The sequence below is a fragment of the Vulpes lagopus genome, chromosome 7 (assembly GCF_018345385.1).
Source record: "Vulpes lagopus strain Blue_001 chromosome 7, ASM1834538v1, whole genome shotgun sequence".
Classification (NCBI taxonomy): domain Eukaryota; kingdom Metazoa; phylum Chordata; class Mammalia; order Carnivora; family Canidae; genus Vulpes; species Vulpes lagopus.
The window spans coordinates 52,952,280-52,974,382 of NC_054830.1; the positions used below are offsets into that span (position 1 = coordinate 52,952,280).

General features: G+C 42.9%; 1 protein-coding gene across 1 annotated transcript in view; it reads right to left on the bottom strand.

Moving 5' to 3' along the window:
• TMCC1 (transmembrane and coiled-coil domain family 1) overlaps positions 1-6,010 on the bottom strand; it is a 242,045-nt gene extending 236,035 nt beyond the window's left edge. The window contains exon 1 of the mRNA XM_041762791.1: positions 5,824-6,010. The gene's annotated coding sequence lies outside the window, so the exon portion shown is untranslated. The remainder of the gene's footprint in view (positions 1-5,823) is intronic.
• Between the last annotated feature and the right edge of the window lie 16,093 nt (positions 6,011-22,103).

Below are 22,103 nucleotides of genomic sequence, written 5' to 3' on the forward strand. Positions count from 1 at the left end.
AAACTACTTATGATCTACTTATTGCATGCCTGAAATTTTACTCAATGCATCAGGGCACAAAAGATACCTGAAATATGGTTTGAGCCCTAAAGAAACTTACTGCCTCACTGTGAGGTAAGAAAGATGTTCATGAAACAAATATAAAATATAAGGAAACCTTAAATTTAGAAATGTAGATAAAAGAATATTAGGAATATAGAGAAGGTCTAGAGTTATGAGGGTAGACGTCATTAAAGGAATAAAAGTTGAGCTTGTATCTTAAAATTTACTTGATGGTACCAAAGTAAAAAAGAATAAATTGGTACACTCATAAGAACAACCAGAGGGTGAAAAAAACAAGACTAAAAGAAATAAGAGAAATGAAGAAACAAGACTAAAAGAAATGAAATTTAGCCCTGAAAAGAGAAGACTTAAATGGGAGACAAGAGCAGTGTTCAAATACTTTAAAGAGTCATGGGGCAGAACAGAGTTACATCATACAGTCATTTAACTTACTAACTGACCTCTGGTAAAATGTGACCAACACTCAAGGACATAGAGAGTGACAGCTGTTTGGTAAAACCACAACAGGAAATGCCAATTTGGAAAGACAGGAAGCAGGTGGCCAAGTTGTTCTCTGCAACTTTTCAAAGGACAGTGTGCATATGAGCCCACTAAAGCAAAAATTTAAATCTAAATCTTGCAAACATTTACTAACCACTTACCATGTATATTATCCCATTTAATATTCACAATACACTTATAAACATTTATTACTCTAAGAGACTTAAAGTAAAAATGCAATAAAACAAGTCCTGCAAGGGGGTACCCTGGGTGGCTCAGTCAGTTAAGCAAATGACTCTTGAATTTGGCTCGTGTCTTTTTTTTTTTTAATAATTTTTTTTATTTTTATTTATTTATGATAGTCACAGAGAGAGAGAGAGAGAGAGAGAGGCAGAGACATAGGCAGAGGGAGAAGCAGGCTCCATGCACTGGGAGCCCGACGTGGGATTCGATCCCGGGTCTCCAGGATCGCGCCCTGGGCCAAAGGCAGGCGCCAAACCGCTGCGCCACCCAGGGATCCCATTTGGCTCGTGTCTTGATCTTCAGGGTCATGGAACAGAGCCCTGCATTGGGCTCCTCGGGTTCCTAGATTAGCAAGGAGTCTGCCTGAGATTCTCTCCTCCTCCCTCCCCCTCACCCCCTTACACCTGCATGCTCTCAAATCTTTAAAAATAATAATAAGCCCTGCAAAGAAGCAGGAACACATTAAAATTCTTCAGCATCCACCACCCCTGATAAGGATTTGACAGCTGAGTTAAAAAGCAAAATTGTTTAAGGCCTACAGATCTACATAATAATTTATTTCCTCTTGCTCCTCCCTTCAGTAATGCTCAGTGGCTCTCAGTTTGCAAAGTACATAAGAATTATACATACAAAAAAAGCATGCACACAATACTTTTTAAGCATTTTAAGGGATTTCTTTCTTTCTTTCTTTTCTTTCTTTCTTTTCTCTCTCTCTCTCTCTCTCTCTCTCTTTCTCTCTTTCTCTCTTTCTCTCTTTCTTTCTTTCTTTCTTTTAAAACAACAACAACACTGCCAGCCAGGACGCCTGGGTGGCTCAGCGGTTGAGCGTCTGCCTTCGGCTCAGGGCATGATCCAGGGATCCAGGATTGAATCCCACATTGGGCTCCTGCAGGGAGCCTGCTTCTCTCTCTCTCTCTCTCTCTCTCTCTCATGAATAAGTAAATAAATCTTTTAAAAACAAACAAACAACACCAGCCAACACCAGCCAGGCTTAAACTCACCTTGAGATCAAGACCTGAGCTGAGCTGAAAAGTCAGACGCTTAACCGACCAAGCCACCCGGGTGCCCTGCAATTTAAAGGATTTTTCAAGAATATTTTCATTTTATGGGATTTTTGTTTCAAGTGCTGACTTTAGAACTGAATCCTGGAAATGAGGTGCAACCCCACTGCAGTTTACTCCATGGTCACTGTAAAGCAGCATCAGGGGGAAAAGGGAGAAGTGTGAATCTTACTACAATATGAAGAATACTCTAGATGAATTATGGGTAGCCTTTTTTTCTTTAAGATTTCATTTATTTATTCATGAGAGACACAGAGAGAGAGAGAGAGGCAGAGACACAGGCAGAGGGAGAAGCAGGCTCCACGCAGGGAGCCCGATGTGGGACTCGATCCCGGGTCTCCAGGATCACACCCCGGGCTGCAGGCGGCGCCAAACCGCTGTGTCACCGGGGCTGCCCTGGGTAGACTTTTAAAACCTGACAGGAAGAGGGCAACCTAGTTAAGAACAAAATGAAAAGAGACACAAAGCCAAGAATGACATGGTATGTGAAATTCAATGCTGGGGAACAGAGTAGCCCATTTCCACCTGCAGATTTTTGTACCTGCTGTTTCATTTGCCAGCAAAGTTTTTCCATCTTTTAGGACACAACTCAAATATCTTCTCCCTAGTGAGGCCTCTCTACCATCCCCACCACTCACTTATCACATCATCTTGTCTTATTTTCTTCATAGCAGATATCAGAAATCAGCAAACTTTTTTTAAGATTTTATTTATCTGGGGCAGCCCGGGTGACAGCCCTAGCACCGCTTTCAGCCTAGGGCCTGATCCTGGAGACCTGGGATCGAGTGCCACGTCAGGCGCGCTCTCTCTCTCTCTCTCTCTCTCTCTCTCTCTGTGTGTCTCTCGTGAATCAATAAATAAAATCTTAAAAAAAAAAAAAGATTTTATTTATTGATTCACGAGAGACATAGAGACATTGGCAGAGGGAGAAGCAGGCTCCCTGCAGGGAGACCAATGTGGGACTTGATCTCAGGGCCTTGGGATTGTGCCCTGAGCCAAAGGCTCAACCACTGACCCACCCAAGCATCCCATAAAACTTTTTCTCTAAAGGGCCAGATTACAGCCTACAGGCCAAATCCAGCTTCTCCCATGTTTTAGTATGGCCAAAAAAGAATTAAGAAAAACAATATTTTGTGACGTGGGAAAATGATAGGAAACGCAAAAGTTTAACTAGAACATAGAAACACTTGTTTATGTACTGCCTGTGGCTACTTTACACTAAAACAGAGCAGCTGCAACAGAAACTGCATGGCCCATAAAGCCTAAAATATTTACTTTCTGATTTTTTACAGAAAAAGTTTGCTAACTGCTGACTTACAGCATTACCTGAAATTATCTTATATGTTTAACTGCTATCCTTATTCTCACACACAGAGAAAAAAAAGCTCAATACAAGGACCTTATCTATTTTGTCCCCCACCATAGTCCAGTACTGAGAAAAACTCCTGGAACAAAATAAGGACTCAATAAATATTTGAGGGGTGCTAGGGTGGCTCAGTTGGTTGAGGTCTGTCTTTGGCTCAGGTCATGGTCCAGGATCCTAGGATGGAGTCCCACATCAGGCTCCCTGTGGGGAGCCTGCTTCTCCTTCTACGTCTCTGCCTCTGTGTGTCTCTCATGAATGAATAAATAAAATATTTTTTAAAATAAATATTTGATGAATAAATGAGTGATCAATAAATATCATTCTGAGGGATGCCTGGGTGGCTAAGCGGTTGAGCATCTGCCTTTGGCTCAGGTCGTGCTCCCACGGTCCCAGGATTGAGTCCCACACTGGGCTCCTTGCATGCAGCCTGCTTCTCCGTCTGTGTCTCTGCCTCTCTCTGTGTGTCTCTCACGAATGAATAAATAAAATCTTAAAAATAAACAAATAAATAAATAAAAATAAATATTGTTCTGAGGAATTTATTTTTTTTAATTTTTAATTTTATTTTATTTATGATAGGCACACAGTGAGAGAGAAAGAGAGAGAGGCAGAGACACAGGCAGAGGGAGAAGCAGGCTCCATGCACCGGGAGCCGGACGTGGGATTCAATCCCGGGTCTCCAAGGATCGCGCCCTGGGCCAAAGGCAGGCGCTAAACTGCTGCGCCACCCAGGGATCCCTGATCTGAGGAACTTAAACTTAAGTTTTCAGCCATTATAGGTTTTGTACATATACTACAGGCATAACAACTCTTGCAGAAAAAGGGGAAATATTCTAGTAGAGAGAAGGAGCAAACACCTTAAAGAAATGGTGATCACCAACTAGTCCAGGTTTCTTCATCAAACCGTACAGGTGTTTTTGTGCTCATGAAAGGTGTTTTCAACCACTGGAAGGCTTAAGAACATTCTGTCTGCCAGCTGACTGCACTTTTGTTTATCTTAAGATGCAAATACCCTGAGAAATCTCATTTCCTATACATGGTACACAGCACCCACATCATGACAAATCTTAATGTTCATAATTATAACAGATCTAATGAAATTTTAATATCTAAATTTTCCCTTATACTGATCAGCAAACTATTCTGTAAGCAACTGAAAACTCTTTAGAAATTAAAGGTTACCGCCCACAGACCAGAAGCAGCTTTTTAATCTTTTTATACTAGCCAGCGAGTGGGTGTGTGATTTCAAAAAAAAAAAAAAAAAAAAAAAATACGAGCCAACTCTGTTGGTAGAGGACAAGATATAGTTAAAAGTCCCACCTAGAAGCATGGTTTGTTACAGGACACTAGTAAAACTACCACCTACTCACAATTCCAGTCTCACTGTTCTAATCTACAAATGGAGAAGAAGAAAAAAAAAAAAAATCTAGTCCCTGGAAGTATCCTGTCATTAACACATTAGCATTTTCATAAGGTTCCTTCCTCCAGGCTTTGGAACAATTTCTATACACAGGTACTTCAAAGACAAGGATGTGGTTGAACAGATCACTCTCAAAATTTAACGTACTGGGTCAGAAGACATAAACATAGCAAAGTTTTATCCTAAAGCAGCTACCTGCTTTTTAACCCCTGAATTTTTTTTTTTTTTTTTTTTAAGAATTGACTAATTTAGGAATTCAGACCTTTTCTACAGATGCTTCTGTGTATTTAAAGACTTGGAGCAACCATTTTGGATTAGAGTGTGTGTTTTCATCTTCCCTTCCTCTGTGACAAGTGGGGATGCAAAGGCAGCCGGTAAAAGCTTTGACTAGAATCTACCAAGATACACACGGAGGGTGTCACCCAAGAAAAAGGGGAAATCAGCTCAAGTGGGCTGCTTCAGGAAACTCTGCTGCAGATTCACCACCATCAACGTTAAGGGATGAGCCAAACCGACACTTGCACACACCTTTGCTCAGGATGGAGAAGGAAGGAAGAAAAAAAAAAGCGGGGGTTCGCAAAGCCATAAACGGATGCCTGGTCCTTCAGAGAAGCCTCGTCTTCCCTTCCTAAAAGGAGGAGATTAATCCAAGGCGGTGGGAGACCCAGCCCACCCGCAGCACCCATCCTCCCCCGTCCCCGGCCCAGCGGGCCCCTCCTCCCCTCACGCGACAAGTTCAAAATCAAAACAAAAGGTGCAAAACTGGTTTCAGGTGGCCGCGGCCGAGCCCCAGGGGCCGGGCGAGGGCTCGCAGGACCCCGGCCCCCCCGCACCGTCGGCTCCCGACAGCCCCGGCCGCGGCCCCGCTCCGCACACGCCCCTCCCTCCGCTCGGCCCCGGAGGCGGCGGTGCCGGGGAGGGGGCGCAGCGCGGGGCCCGTGACAGCACAGCGGGCCGGGACGGGAAAAGGCCCGGCGGGATGCGGGAGGACCGGTCCTAGGTCCTAGGGCCCCGAACGGGGGCGACCGACGGTCCGAGCCGCTCCGAGCCGCGCCAGGCCGCGAGCGGACGGCCGGGCCCGCGTCGGCGGCGCCGCCGGGCCACGCTCCCCTCCGGCTCTCCCCACCCGGGGCGCAGGGGCCGAGGGGCCGCGGCCGCCGCCGGCATCCGGGGCGGGGGCACGCACTCACCGGCGGGGAGGGGAGGAGCAGCCGGCGTCTCCGCCAGCGCCGTGGCTCGAGCTCAAGCGCCGGCTCCTGCCGCTGCGGCCGCCGCGCCCGGTCCATCCCCCCCCAACCACCCCCCCTCCCGGCCCTCCCCCCGCGCCGCCGCAGCCGCCGCCGCCGCCGCCGCAGCCGCCGCCGCCGCCGCCTCAGCCCCGGCGCGGGAGCGCGAACCGGCGCGAGGGGGCGAGAGCGCGCGCGCCCGCCGCCGCCGCCCACAACCTCCGCCCCCAGCCGGCGGCGCACGCGCGAGGCGGCGGCGGGCGCGCGCACGCTCCGGGGGCGGGGACGGAGACGGGGACGGCCCCGGAAGGCGTGGCCCCGCCCACCCGCGCGGTCGCCGCGCTGCCCGCGGTGGGCTCCGCCTGGCGGGGCGCCGGGAGCCGCGGCCTGCAGTCGGGCCTCTTTCCCGGAGCACCGACCTCGAGCGCGCTTCTCGGGATCACGCCTGTTCCCCTGCCTTGATCGAAAGACCTGCCTGCCTGGCTGCTCTAGCAGGTTCGCGTCCGCTGCCGCGTAGAGGACGGGGACGGTTACTCTTTACGGTGCGCTATTACCCCTGGCAGCCATCAGCCTATCTTCTTACTGTTCCATTTTTCTAATTCAGTTATTCGTTCCTCACTTATATCTTTTAATTTTTTTTATTCATTTATGATAGTCACAGAGAGGGGGTGAGGGGGCAGAGACACAGGCAGAGGGAGAAGCAGGCTCCATGCACCGGGAGCCCGACGTGGGACTCGATCCCGGGTCTCCAGGATCGCGCCCTGAGGGCGCCAAAGGCAGGCGCCAAACCGCTGCGCCACCCAGGGATCCCCGTTCCTCACTTATATCGTGAGGCTGCTTCCGTGCGGTAGGCCCTGTTCCATTTGCTGGGAGTACATTATGGAATGTCTCAGCCTCATCTGAAGTTCGATCCGGTGGAGAAGGACGACATTAAAGGGAGACTCACACAACATTAAAACTCGCTATTACTAAAAGCTCTTCTGGAAGGGTGGGCGGTGGAAATTTTAGTCAAGGATATGCAGTCTGGACTCCAAAGGCTGACTTCAAAGGAGTTAACAAGGTGCAGCAGGGGGGAGCTTGGCATGGGCAGAAGGGCGTGCTGAAAGGGCAGTGAATGTGGTGTTGAGTGTGGGAAAGGGTAGGCGATGACTGTAAGGATTTAAGACCATAATTGGAGAATCTGGGGAAGCCAGTGAGGATTTTTCATTATTTCTATGTTGAAACTATCATTTGGATAGCAAATGAAAAGCTGTCTGGAGGGGGCTCAGAGTTGGGACAAGAGGGGCCAGTTAGGAGGCTGCTGTTAGGTCAAGGCAAACTGGTGGTGATAGAGAAGAGCACTTCTTAGGGACAGGACTTGATAGGTTGGATGAAACGTTCAAAGCTAGGGAGGTGGCAAGGTTGACTTTTAGATTTGAAGTTGATGGGGGGGATGCATTTATAGATCTCAGGTTTACTGGAGGAGGCCCCTGTGCTATAAATTTGGGGGCACCTATGTGGCTCAGTCAGTTAAGCATCTGACTCCTGATCTCAGCTCAGATCTTGAGCTCAGTTCCAGCCCTGCATTGGGCTCCACACCTAGTGTGGAGCCTACTTAAACAGTAAGTAAATTTCTAGAAAAAAATCTTCAGTGGGGCACCTGGGTGGCTCAGTCAGTTAAGCATCTGCCTTCAGCTCAGGTCATCATCCCTGTGTCCTGCGATGGAGCCCTGCATTAGGCTCCTTGCTGGGAGAGGGAAAGGCAAGCTCCGCCTGCCACTCCCCCTGCTTGTACTGTCTCTCTGTCAAACAAAAAATCCTTAGTGATCTCGAGATAGTCAAAGATTTCTTAGGGCCAAAAAGAAATAGTTCATAAGTTGAACCTCATCAAAATTTAAAAACATTTATTCTTCGAAAGACAGCATTAAGGCAAACCACGGTTGGAAGGAAGAATTTGCAATACAATATATCTGACAAAAGACTTGAGTCCAGAATATGTAAAGAACTCATAACTGAGAAATAAAGACAACAATCCAATAAAACAATGAGCACAGGTTTTAGGAAACACTTCACCAAAGAAGATAAAAATGCCCAATAAGCAACAAAAACATGCTCAGCATCTTCAGTCATCCAGGGATTTGCTCATTAAAAAACCACCATGATCTACCACTAGACTCTCATTAAAATAGCTAGAATTAAAAAGTCTGATGACCCAAAAATCCTCCTCCTACACATCTCCTTAAATGTACTTAAGCTCCAAATAAAGACAATAATAGTCATACTTTCCCTTAATGTGATACAACTAACCTGCACGCAACTGTAAACACAGAACTTCCCCCGAAAGAGGATACAAAGTCCTTAAGTGATGTTCCTAACTCTTGACATGCTGTTACTTAATACTGCAATATAAAGTTAACTATTATAAATACATCTCCATTGTGTAGTAGCAGTTAAATTTCTCCCTTGGTAATCCGGATCAGTAACCCCTGCCAATATAGGTACTCCTTTCTTACATTAGTTTCAGGTTTAAACCTAGTAATTCAGGACGCCTCGGTGCCTCAGTGGTTGAGGTTTGACTCGGGGCCTGATCCCAAGGTCTCGGATGGAGTCCTACATCAGGCTCCTGCAGAGAGCCTGTTTCTCCCTCTGCCTATGTCTCTACCTCTCTCTCTCTCTCTCTCTCTCTCTGTCTCTCGTGAACAAATAAATAAAATCTTTAAGATAAATAATCCTAGTGATTCAACAAGTCTATATACTATTTTAGGTCACCATACGACACTTTGAATTTCATTGACTATATTCCCTATATTGTACCTTTCCTCTCCGTAATTTATTCATTTCATAACTGGAAGCCTCTATCTCCCACTCCCCATCACTCATTTTGCCCATCCTCCCACCACCCTTCCCTCGGGCAACCCAATTTACAGGACTGTTCCTGCTTTTGTTTGTTCATTCGTTCATTTTTTTTTTTTTTAGATGCCACATGTGGTGAAGTCATGTATTTGTCTTTCCCTGTCTGACTTATTTCACTTAGCGTAATAAGGAACTCCATCCTTTGCATGTTGATTCAGAGGCGTGAGATACCCAAAGTGATGAAGTGAGTCTCAGCTTCCAATTCAAAAAATTCATTCTTAGGACTCTGTTCCTCTAGAAGCACCTCCAGTACCAAAATCTGTATCAGTCAGAGTTCAGAGAAGCAGAATGAATAGAAGATAAGAAATAAGAGATTTATTTGGAGAAATTGATTTATGCAATTAAAGGAGGGAAATCGGCCTGTTAAGCAAATTTGAAACTGGTAGGGTAGGCCATCTGGAAGGGCAGACTGGAACTCTCAAGCAAGGGCTGAAACTGCCAAAGTGTTGTCCCCAGGCAGTATTTCTTCTTCAGGAGAAACTCAACTCTTTTTAAGGACTTTCCATAATTGATCAGGCCAAACCAGATTATCTAGGATAATCTCCCTTTATTTTTTTTTTTAAGGATTTTTTATTTATTTACTACAGAGAGAATAGGGGAAGGAGCAGAGGGAGAGGGAAAAGCAGACTCCCACTGAGCAGGAAGCCTGACCTGGGGCTCAATCCCAGAGCCCTGAAATCAGGACCTGAGCTGAAGACAGACACTTAACTGACTGAGCCACACAGGCACCCCAATAATCTCCCTTTCTTAAAGTCAACTGATTAAGGACTTTAATCATATCTACAAAAATGCGTTCATAGCAACATTTAGATTACTGTTGAATAGTGTAAAATAACTAGAGACTGTGGTACAGCCAAGTGGATGCCTCAAAAAAATATATTTACCCAATAGAAATGAAAACATGCATCCATACGAAGACTTGTATGAGAATATTTATATTACTGTTCACAGTAATCAAAACCCTGGAAACAACTCAAATACCCATCACCAGGTGAATGGATGGCCAAATTAAAGTAAATCTATACTACTCAATCATCAAAAGGAATGAACTACCAGTACACTAACTATGTGGATGAATCTCAAAATCATTATACTGGGCAACGAAAGCTAAAAACAAAAGAATATATATTGTATAATTCCATATAAAATTCTAGAAGATGATAACTAATTTACAGTGATAGCATATCAGTAGTTGCCTGGGACAGATACACAGAGACATGAGAAGTAAAAGGGCACAAAGAAACTTTTGGATGTGATGAGAATGATCTGAATTTTGATTATGGCAGTGGTTTCATGGGTATATACATATGTCAAAGTTCATTAAATTGTGCAGTTTAGGAGTGTCTGGGTGACTTAGTTAAGCATCTGCCTTCAACTCAGGTCATGATGCAAGGGTCCTGGAACTGACCCTCTCCCTGCTGAGCAGGGAGCCTGTTTCTCCCTCTCCCTCTGCGTACTCTCTGTCTCTCAAATAAATAAATAAGATCTTTTTTAAAAAGTTTACAAATGGATGGAGGTTATTTTATGTATAGTATCCTTAATTAGATTGTTATTAAAAAAGGATTCATGAGGTACCTCAGTGGTACAGTCTGATAAAGCATCCGACTCTTGGGTTTTATCTCAGGTCATGATCTCAAGATCCTGAGATCCAGCCCCACATCTGGCCCTGCGCTCAGTGCAGAGTCTACTTAGAACTCTCCCCCTCTCCCTCTGCCTCTCTCTCTTTTCTCTCAGATAGTAAATAAATCTCTCTCTTTTTTTTTTTAAGTTTTCTATTTATTTATCTGAGAGAGAGAGCGTGAGAGAGCATGAGCAGGGGGAAGGGCAGAAGAAGCAGCCTCCCCACTGAGCAGGGAGCCTGACATGAGGTTCAATCCCAGGACTCCAGGATCATGACCTGAGATGAAGGCAGAGGCCCAAATGACTGAGCCACCCAGGTGCCCCAATAAATAACTCTTTTAAAAATATTTTTAAAATATTTTAAATATTATTTTTATATTAAAATAATATTTTTAAAAATACTTTAAATATTTTTTTCTTCGAAGAAAAAATAAATTAGGATGCTTACAAAAAATAGATTACTGATTTTTAAAGTAAGTTACAGAGCCTCTTGACATTGGTTTCAAATTCCCCAACATAGAAAAAGGAGATTTCAGTTGTAAATCCCTCAAGCTATTTATGATCCAAAACTAAATTTTAAATGTATTTTTTATCGTGCATTTAAAACTGCCATGTCATTTTGAAAATGGGAATGTATGATATTGAATGAAAATAATACCTTTTCAGGCTTTAATCTAGGCCCTTACTATTCAAAGTGTGGTCCCTGTACCAGAAGCATCACCTGGGGAGCTTGTTAAAAATGCAGAACCTCAGGGGCACCTGGGTGGCTCAGTCAGTTAAGCGTCCGACTTGGTTTTGGCTCAGGTCATGATCTCAGGGTCGTGAGATAGAGCCCCGCATGGGACTCCACACTCAGTACAGAATCTACTTCAGATTCTTTCCCCTCCCTTTCCCTCCTCCTCTGTTCCTTCCCCTGCCTGCACTCTCTTTCTCTGTCAAATAAATTTAAAAAATCTTTTTTAAAAAATATGCAGAACCTTAGCCCTACTCCAGATCAACTGAGTCAAAGTCTCTATTTTAACAGGACCCGCAGGCAATCTGTATGCATATTACAGTTTGGAAAGCACTGGTCTAAGTGATATACGTAATTTGAAGAATGGCAATGAACATGAACTACAACAACTATTAAACAATTCCAGTTTAAACTGACTAATGAATATCAGTGATAGTATTGATAGGAAATGAATGCAGAAGAACTGAAAAATCTCAAGTTGTTTGGTAAAATTTTGCATAACTTCTGTTGAAGTATTGCAATATCTTAGTAGCAATAACATCACATTTCCAAATATGTTTCTCAGGATGTGTGGGGGTTTTTTTCTTAAGATTTTATTTATTTATTCATTCACGAGAGACACACAGAGAGAGAGAGAGGCAGAGACACAGGCAGAGGGAGAAGCAGGCTCCATGCAGGGAGCCCCAGTTCCCCAGGATCATGCCCTGTGCCAAAGGCGGCACTAAACTGCTAAGCCACCCAGGCTACCCTCTCAGGATGTGCTTAACTGTGCTAATATGGGTTAAGAATATATCTTCACAAAATTAAAATTTAGTAGAAACCAGTTAAGGTGTAGAGTGGTTAAAAAAGACTATCACATCTAGTGGCCATGATATATCAGAGCAAGTAAGGATTGAAACTGTCGTAAGGAATTTTATTTCCACGAAAGCAAGCTAACTGTGATGCGACAAATTATCATATGCCAGTGACTCTGAATTTCCTTTTTTTTTTTTTAATTTTATTTATTTATTTGAGAGAGAGAGAGAGTGAGAGTGCACAAGCAGGGGAGGCAGCAGAGGGAAAGGGTGAAGCAGGCTCCTCACTGAGCAGGGAGCCCCATGTGGTGCTCAATCTCAGGACCCTGGAACTATGACCTGTGCTGAAGACAGTTAACCAACTGAGCCACCCAGGCACTCCTGAATTTCTAATTCTTGTGCTAGTTTCTCTCTCTTGCCTCAGGAGGACCTTTGCTTATACTGTTTCCTATAACTGGTACACCTTCTCTCAGACTCCGTTGACCTTTCAGGTCGCAGCTAAAATGTAATTTCCTTAGTGAGGACTTCCCTGACCCCACAGAAAAGGTCAGCTTCTCCCAACACCCACAGAAACATCCTGAATTTCCTCCTTTAGAGTTCAACATATGCATAATTTCTCCTAATCACCTGTTTTCCTCTCTGGACTGTAAGCTCCATGATGCAGGGACTTTGTCTCTATTGTTCTGAACCCACTGACCTTCCTTGTATATCTTTAGATGCTCAATAAATGTTTATTAGATTAATAAATGAGTGAATGGCAACCCTATTCATATTAAATGAAGCATGGCTCTGCCTTATATTTGTACAACCCCTTACTCTTTTTAGCTCATTTATTTCTGTTACCCTAACTTGAGCCTCCAAAGACCCAGATCTACTTAGTTAGCCTCTCAGCCCTAAAGATGTGTAGGAGACCTCCTACCTCTTAGATACGAGCTTGGACTGGAGATGGAGTACCTGCCTTTCCGTTGTAACTATGCCACATCAGATCTGTGTCTTGGGCAAGTTATCTCACTTCTCTGTGCCCCAGGACCCTTATCTATATTTAACCCAGAGGTATACTGTGAGTAGTAAATGAATATACACATGTAAAGTGCTTGAAACACTGCCTGGCACCTAACAAATGTCAGCTATTGTGTCAGGAGTACCTGAAGATCAAGAGTTGGGCCAATATTAAAGATTAAGCATCCTCAATATTATGTTGAGTGAAGAAGCAGCCAGACACAGCAAGTCCACATTCTATGTGATTCTATTACATGAAGTTCAAAGACAGGCAAAACTACCTATGATGATAGAGATAGATTACAATAGAAGGTGGGTGTATTAACTAGGAAGGGGTACACAGCAGTCTTCTTGAATGCTAGTAATGTTCTGGATCTAGATCTGGGTGGTGGTTATTCAAGTGTGTATGTATGTAGGAATGTATTCTTAAGATGTGCATACTTTACTATATGTAATTTATACCTCATTTTAAAATTTAGACAGAAGTAAGGAATTGTGGCCAATCTGTTTTATCTTGTCATAGAAGACTTCCCCTAGGGCAGCCCCGGTGGCTCAGCGGTTTAGCGCCGCCTTCAGCCCAGGGCGTGATCCTGGAGACCTGGGATCAAGTCCCACGTCCGGTTCCCTGCATGGAGCCTGCTTCTCCCTCTGCCTGTGTCCCTGCCTCTCTCTCTCTCTCTCTCTCTCTCTCTCTCTCTCTCTCGCTGTCATGAATAAATAAAATCTTTAAAAAAAAAAAAAAAAAAAGACTTCCCCTAGCTCCTGCCACCAAAAAACCTAAGATGGGAGCCTTGAGGAGTTTTAATCCCTTTCCCCTTGTTTTTTTTTTTTTTTTTTTTTTTTCTGTTGACACCCAACCATAGATTCCTTCCACCAACCTGGCTTTAAGTCTGAGAAGGGTAGGACAATGCCATGTTCTAGGAACCCAGAAGGTAGTGTAGGGATAAGTACAAATGGCCCTATCGATAGTGTAAAAACCCTAAGTACAAATGGCCCTCCCTGGGAATCAGAAAGATCCAATGGGACAAGGCCTTGGTGCCAACTCCCTTGGTCCTTACTCCATCCAAGCAGAACCAATAATACATTCAGCTCTAGGGGAATGGAACTCTGACAGCTTCCCTGCTGGGGTCTTATGATTAGAATTGCTAATAGTTGGGAGCTCAAGCATACTAGTATATTTTGGTTTCAAGTGGTAGAAACCCAAAACAAACAGGATTCCACAAAATCACAGCAACTTATTGGAAAGATGCTGGTGTATTTTTAGAATATAACCATGGAAAGGGCAGGGCCTCAGAGACACATGGACCCTAGTAACCTAGGGTATTTTCTCTCCTCTGCTTTTCTTAGCTTTCTTCTATCAGACCAGCTTTTTCCTCAAGATGGAAAAAGTGGCTACCATAAGTTTTTACCCCTATACATGACAGTCTCACACTAGAAAGCCTACATCCTGCTTTTTTTTTTTTTTAAAGATTTTATTCATTTATTCATGAGAGACACAGAGAGAGGGGCAGAAACATAGGCAGAGGGAGAAGCAGGCTCCATGCTGGAATCCCAATGTGGGACTCAATCCCAAGATTCTGGGATCATGCCCTGAACCAAAGGCAGACGGTCAACTGCTGAGCCACCCAGGCATCCCCAATCTGCTTTTCTTAAATCTAGTCCATAAAAATCTCAGGGAAAGGCTATGATTGGCCCATTTTGAGTCCAGTGCCCACCACTAGACCAATCACATTGTGGCCATGAGGGTGGTTTGTTGTGACTGGCAACACCCAGCAGAACCACATAATGATTAGAAAGTAGAAAGGAACACGTCTTCCAAAGAAGGTATTGTTCCCAGAGAATAAGGGGTGCTGAGGAGGGCAGACAATACAGTAGGTGTCATAATGGTGAAATAGAGAGGAGCATGACTAAATCCATGAGGCCTGGTCTGGTTACTTCCCCAATTAAGCAAAACCTTCCCAGTCTCCATTGTGCAGAGATCCAGTAATGAGGCCAGCAGGGCATTCAACTGGTTCAGCAAGTAATCAGAAGAAGCACCAGAGAAACATCGGTCCTCTCAAGGCCGGACACTCAGCTCTTTACTTCTCTGTGGGCCTCAGTGTCTTCTGTAAAATGGGAGTGACTGAGTTTACAGATTAGAGAGACAGCAGAGTCCCTGAATGCCAAACAGTCTAAATTTAAAATCTCAGTTCAACCCTTAGCAGCTAGGTGCTCTTAGAGATTTTTTTTTTACTTTTATTTTGAAAATTACCTCAAAATTACAGAACATGTGCAAGAGTAGTCAAAGAACCACATATCCTTGGGATGCCTGGGTAGCTGAGTGGTTGAGGGTCTGCCTTTGGCTCAGGGCATGATCCCGGGCTTGCAGGATCGAGTCCCACATCGGGCTCCATGCATGGAGCCTGCTTCTTCCTCTGCCTCTCTGTCTCTCATGAATAAATAAATAAAATCTTAAAAAAAAAAAAAAAAGAAAAGAAAAAGAAAAAAAGAACCGTATATCCTTAACCCAGATCTTTCTTTCTGAACCATGTAAAAATACTTTGCACACATCATGCCCATTTACTCCTTATGGTTCACTGTTTCCTACGAACAGGGATTTTTCTCTTACATAACCATGATACAGTTAGCAAATTCAGTAAATTTAACATTGATAGACTACTTCCCAAAGTCCATAATCCAATGTTGCCCTACAGCTTCTTTTCCATCCTTCAAATACAGAGTCCAACCTGGCATCAGGAATTGCATTCAATGATGATATCTCTTCAGTCTCCTTTAGTCTGAAGTGGTCTTTCCTTATCTTTCATGACATTGTCATTATGGGAGAATACAGGCCAATTGTATAGACAGTCTCTCAATGTGGGTTTTTTTCTGATGTCTTCTCATGACTAAGGTCAGGTAATGCATCTGAGACCATGATAATCTATCAGTGCAATTGTATCCTTTTAAGGGGCACCACATCTGGAAGCATGACTAACCAAGTCTTACTGGTGATGTTTGTATTGATCACCCAATCAATATCGAGTCTGCTTTCTCCATTGATTAGTTTCTGTTTTTCCCTTTGCATTAGGCAAGTTGTGGGAGACACTTTAAAAACTTGTTAATGTCCTGTTCCTCCCAAATTTTCTTCCCTTGATGCAACATCAATTGAGGATATTTGCCCAGTCATCCTTCATTATGATTGCTCTGAAATAGTCATTTTCCAATTCTACCTCTTTCTCCACATTTATCAGTTCACAGTTTTTAAAAGATTTTATTTTTGGGCACCTGGGTGGCTCAGTGGTTGAGCATCTGCCTTTGGCTCAGGTCGTGATCCCAGGGTCCTGAGATTGAGTCCTGCATCAGGCTTCCTGCAAGGAGCCTGCTTCTCCTTCTGCCTGTGTCTCTGCCTCTCTCTCTATGACTCTCATGAAAAAATAAATAAAATATTTTTTAAAAATAAAAATAAATAAAATATTTTATTTTTAAATAACTTCCACACCCAATGTGGACTTGAACTCACAAACCTGAGATCAAGAGACATACTTCACCAACTGAGCCATCCAGGTGCTCCTATCACTTGACATTCTAATGTATTCCCTTCTCTTTACTTCTTTTTCATTTATTGTCAGTATGGACTCTGATTCTGATTTCATTCAGTGGGTTATAATCTATTACTGTCTATGTTTTTACTTGTGGTAAAATACACACAACATAAAATTTACCATCTCAATCTTTTAAAGATTTTGTTGGGGCTCCTGGGTGGCTCAGTGGTTGAGCATCTGCCTCTGGCTCAATCCCAGGGTCCTGGGATCAAGTCCTGCATCAGGTTCCCCACAGGGAGCCTCGTTCTCACTCTGCCTATGTCTTTGCCTCTTTTTTTCTGTGTCTCTTATTTTAAATAAATAAACAAACAAACAAACAAATAAATAAATAAATATCTTTATTTATTTATTTGAGAGAGGGAGAGAGAAGGAGAACAGGGAGTGGGAGAGGGAGAAGCAGACTCTCCACTGAGCAGGGAGATGAATGTGGGGCTCGATCCCAGGACCTGAGGATCATGACCTGAGCCAAAGGCAGATGCTTAATAGAATGAGCCACCAAGGTGCCCCAATTTTTTTTAAGTAGGCTCCACACTCAGTTTGGACCCAATGTGGGGCTTGAATTCATGACCCTGAGATCAAGACCTGAGCTGAAGAGTCAGATGCTTCTAATCGACTGAACCACCCAGACACCCCCCACTCCAATCTCAATCATTTTTAAGTCTACATTTCAATTCCATTAAGTACATTCATACTGTTGTGGAACCATCCCCACCATGCAATCTCCAGAACTTTCTCATCTTCCCAAATTGCACCTCCATGTCCATTAAACAACTCCCCATTTCCACACCCCTTCAGCCCTTGGCATCTACCACTCTATTTTGTCTGTATGATTTTTTTTAAGATTTTATTTTTATGTAATCTCTATGCTCAAAATGGGGCTCAAACTCACAAGCCCAAGATTAAGAGTCACATGCTCTTAACTAAGCCAGCCAGGTGCCCCAACTAACTCTATGATTTTGACTAGTTTAGGTATTTCATATAAGCGGAATCATATGGTACTTATCTTTTTGTGAGTGGCTTACTTAGCATAATATCATCAAGGTTCATCCATGTTGCAGCGTACATCAGAGTTGCCTTCCTTTTCAAAGCTGATTAACATTCCATTGTATGTATAGACTGCACTTTGTTTATCTATTCATCTGTCTATGGACGCTTAGATTGCTTCCATATTTTAGCTATGGTGAATAATGCTGCTCTGAATGTAGGTGCACAAATGTCTTTTTGAGATCCTGCTTTCAATTCTTCGGGGGTATATACCCAGAAGTAGTGTTGCTGGATATGTGGTAATTCTGTGTTTAATTTTAGAGGAACTGCCATACTGTTTTCCACAACAGCTGCACCATTTGACATTCTCACCAGCAATGAAACAAGGGTTTCAATTTCTCCACATCCTCAGCAACACTTGTTATTTTCTTTTTTTTTTCTTATACTAGCTCTTCTAATGGATATGAAATTACATTTTTCTAGTGACTAATAATGTTAAGCATCTTTTCATGTGTTTGTTGATCACCTCTGTATCTTCTTCAGACAAATGTCTATTCAAGTCCTTTGCCCATTTTTTTTAAACTGAGTTGTTTTGTTGTTGTTGAGTTGTGACGGTTCTTTCTATTTTCTGGATGTTAATCCCCTGTCAGATATATGACTTGCAAATATTTTCTCGCATTCTATGGGTTACCTTTTCACTTTTTGATAGTATCTTTTGATGTGTAAAAGCTTTATTTTGATGAAGTCCAATTCACCTGTTTTTTTGTTTAGCTGTCTGTGCTTTTGGTGTCATATCTGAGACACCACCACCAAACCCAATCCTATATCCTGTTGACAAATCTCTATCATTTTTCAGTTCTTTTTTTTAAGTTAGTAAGACAACAAAATGAGTACCAGGTTTGTCTTGTATCTACCCTGATCCAACCCTGGAATCAGCCATTCTGCAAAGAGCCCAGTTTTTGTTTAATGGGCAATAAAATACAGAAACCACGATCTAGCTGTTAGGTGTGTCCATTGCTGCAAAAATGTTGCTTTTAGGCTCTTTTAACAGATAAAGCTAGGATATAGATAGATATAGAGTTAGAGATATGTGCATATGTACATGAATAATGGGTGTGTAAATACATATACAATACAATCCCACAGGGTCCTTCCTTGACTTTACTCTTGGGGAATATCTGAACCTTAATTTCCTCAATTTTCTTGAAAAATGGTGATAATAATAGTATCTATCCTAAAGAGTCATTGTAAAGTTTAAACTTAGAAAGATAAGCCATTTCAAAAATATATTAACCCAACTTAATCTACAGATTCAATGTAATCCTGATCAAAGTCCCAGAATACTATTTTGTGAATATTAGCAAATTCTGGTGTTTATATGGAGAGACAAAAGATCCAGAATAGCCCACACAATACTTGAGGAGAAGAATAAAGTTACTTCCTAACTTCAAGACTCACTATAAAGCTGCAATAAGCAAGACAATATGGTATTGGCAAAATAATGGACAAATAGATCAATGGGACAGAATAGAAATCCCAGAAATAGAATATAAATAATAGTGAAAGGGAATATAAAGGAAGGGAAAAGAAATGTTGGGAAATATCAGGAAGGGAGACAGAACATAAAGACTCCTAACTCGGGGAAACGAACTAGGGGTGATGGAAGGGGAGGAGGGCAGGTGTTGGAGGGGAATGGGTGACGGGCACTGAGGTGGACACTTGACGGGATGAGCACTGGGTGTTTTTCTGTATGTTGGTAAATTGAACACCAATAAAAATTAATTAAAAAAAAAAAAGAAATCCCAGAAATAGACCCATGAAATATAAACTTATCTTTGACAAAAGAGTAAAGGTAATGTAATGGAGAAATGATAGTCTTTTTAACAAATGGTGCTTGGACAACTGAACATCCACATGCAAAAGAAGAAGGAGGAAGAGGAAGAGGAGGGAAAGGAGAAGGAGAAGAAAGAAAAAAAAAGAAAAAGAATCTAGATACAGATTTCACATCCTTCATAGAAATTAACTCAAAATGGATCATAGGCTTAAGTCTAAAACAGAAAACTATAAAATTCTTAAAATATAATACAGGAGAGGGGCACCTTGCTGGCTCAGTCAGTCAAGCATGTGACTCTTGATCTCAGGGTCATGAGTTTAAGCCCCATGCTGGGCAGAGAGATTACTCAAAAAATACTTTTTAAAAGAAAGAGATAACACAGGAGAAAATCTAGACAACCTTGGGTATGGTGATGACTTTTGAGATACAACGCCAAAAGCATGGCCTACATATCTTAGTCCATTTGGTCTACTATAGCAAAATACCACAGACCAAGTAGCTTATGTACAACAGACATTTATTTCTCATTTCTGGAAACTGAACTCCAAGATCATGGTGTCAGCATGGAAGGGCCAGAACCCTCTTCCAGGTTCAGACTTTCTTACCCTCACATGGCAGAAGGGGCTAGGGAGTCTCTCTGGAGCCTCTCTTCTAAGACACGAATTCTATTCATGAGGACTCTAACCTCATGACTTAAGCATCTCCCAAATGTCTTACCTCCTAATACTATCGTCCTTGGGGGTTAGGATCTCAACATTTGAATTTGAGGGGTGGGGATGAGCATGTAAACATTTAAGCCACAGCACCATGAAAGAAATAACTGATAAGCTGGACTTAATTAAAATTAAGAACTTCTGGGGCACCTGTGTGGCTCAGTGGTTGAGCACCTGCCTTTGGCTTGGGTCATGGTCCTGGGTCCAGGGATCAAGTCCTGCATCAGGCTCCCTTGAGGGAGCCTGCTTCTCCCCCTGCCTCTCTCTGTGTGTCTCTCATGAGTAAATAAATAAAACCTTTAGGAAAAAAAATTTTTATTTAAATTAAAAACTTCTGATCTGTGAAAGACTCTGTCAAGAGAATGAGAAAACAAGTTACAGACTAGGAGAAAATATTTCCAAAACACATATCCAAAATATACAAAGAACCCTTAAAACTCAACAATAAGAAAACTAACAACCTGATTTAAAAATGAGCAAAAGATCTGGACACCTCACCAAAGATACAGTTGACAAACAGGCATATGGAAAAATATTCCACAACATGTCATTAGTGAAGTACAAATTAAAGCAATAAGTGACCAGTACACACCTACTAGAACTATGGAAACAGTAAAAGGATTAGTGCTTGTTGAGGGTTAGGGGTGGAGAGGGAGAGGCAGAACACAAAGAAGTTTTGGGGCAGTGAAAATGCTTTATATGATAATATAATGGTGGATATATATCATTTTACATTTATCAGAACTCAGAAAATGTACAACACTAAGAGTGAACCCTAATGTAAACTGTGGACTTTGGGGACGCCTGGGTGGCTCAGCGGTTTAGTGCTGCCTTCGGCCTAGGGTGTGATCCTGGAGACCAGGGATGGAGTCCCACATCGGCTCCCTGCATGGAGCCTGCTTCTCCCTCTTCCTGTGTCTCTGCCTCTCTCTGTGTGTCTCTCATGAATGAATAAATAACATCTTAAAAAAAAAACACACACAACTGCGGACTTTGGGTGACAATACTTTGTCAGCACAGGTTTTTCAGTTCTAACAAACCTAGTACTCTGGTAGGGGATGTTGATTGCTGGGGAGGCTGTGCATAGGTGGGGAACAGGCAAAATATGGGAACTAACTTCTACTCAATTTTGCTGTAAACTGAAACTACTTTAAAAAATAAAATCAAGGGTACCTGGGTTCCTCAGATGGTTAAGTGTTTACCTTCGGCTGAGGTCCTCATCCTGAGATGGAGCCCCATGTCTGGCTCCCTGCACAGCCCGGAGTCTGCTTCTCCCTTTCCCTTTGCCCCTCCCCACCCATGCGCTCACAAGTACACGCTCACTTTTGCTCTGTTTTCTCTCAAAAGAAATAAATAAAATCTCAATAAAAAAATAAAATCAATTTTTATTATTTTTAAATATTTTATTTATTTATTCATGAAAGACACAGAGAGAGAGAGAGAGAGAGAGAGGCAGAGACACAGGCAGAGGGAGAAGCAGGCTCCATGCAGGGAACCTGATGCGGGACTCGATCTCAGTACTCCAGGATCATGCCCTGGGCTGAAGGCAGACGCTCAACCGTGAGCCACCCAGGTGTCCCTAAAATCAATTTTTAAAAATAGATTAGCTTGGTGACATGTAATAAGCATTCAATAAATTACTCTAATTATTTAACATGTCCTACCCAGCTCTGGCATGTAATGATCCTATGATACTAAATGGGAGAGCCTGGTAAGAAAAAAAACTGTAAAAATATGCCCCATTCCAATTCCAAATCACCTGCTTTAAATCCCCAAGCATCAGGCAGCCTGGGTGGCTCAGCGGTTTAGCACTGCCTTCAGCTCAGGGCCTGATCCTGGAGACCCGGGATTGAGTTCCACCTTGGGATCCCTACATGGAGCCTGCTTCTCCCTCTTCCTGTGTCTCTGCCTTTCTCTCTCTGTGTCTCTCATAAATAAATAAAATCTTTTTAAAAAATAAATAAATCCCCAAGCACAGACTGACAGCGAAGGAGACACTAGGAAACACATAGTATTTGTTCAGTACTTACTATGTGCCAAGCAACTTTCCATGTATTTACTCTGAGAGAGCATCTGAGGGGCAGTTCAACCTCT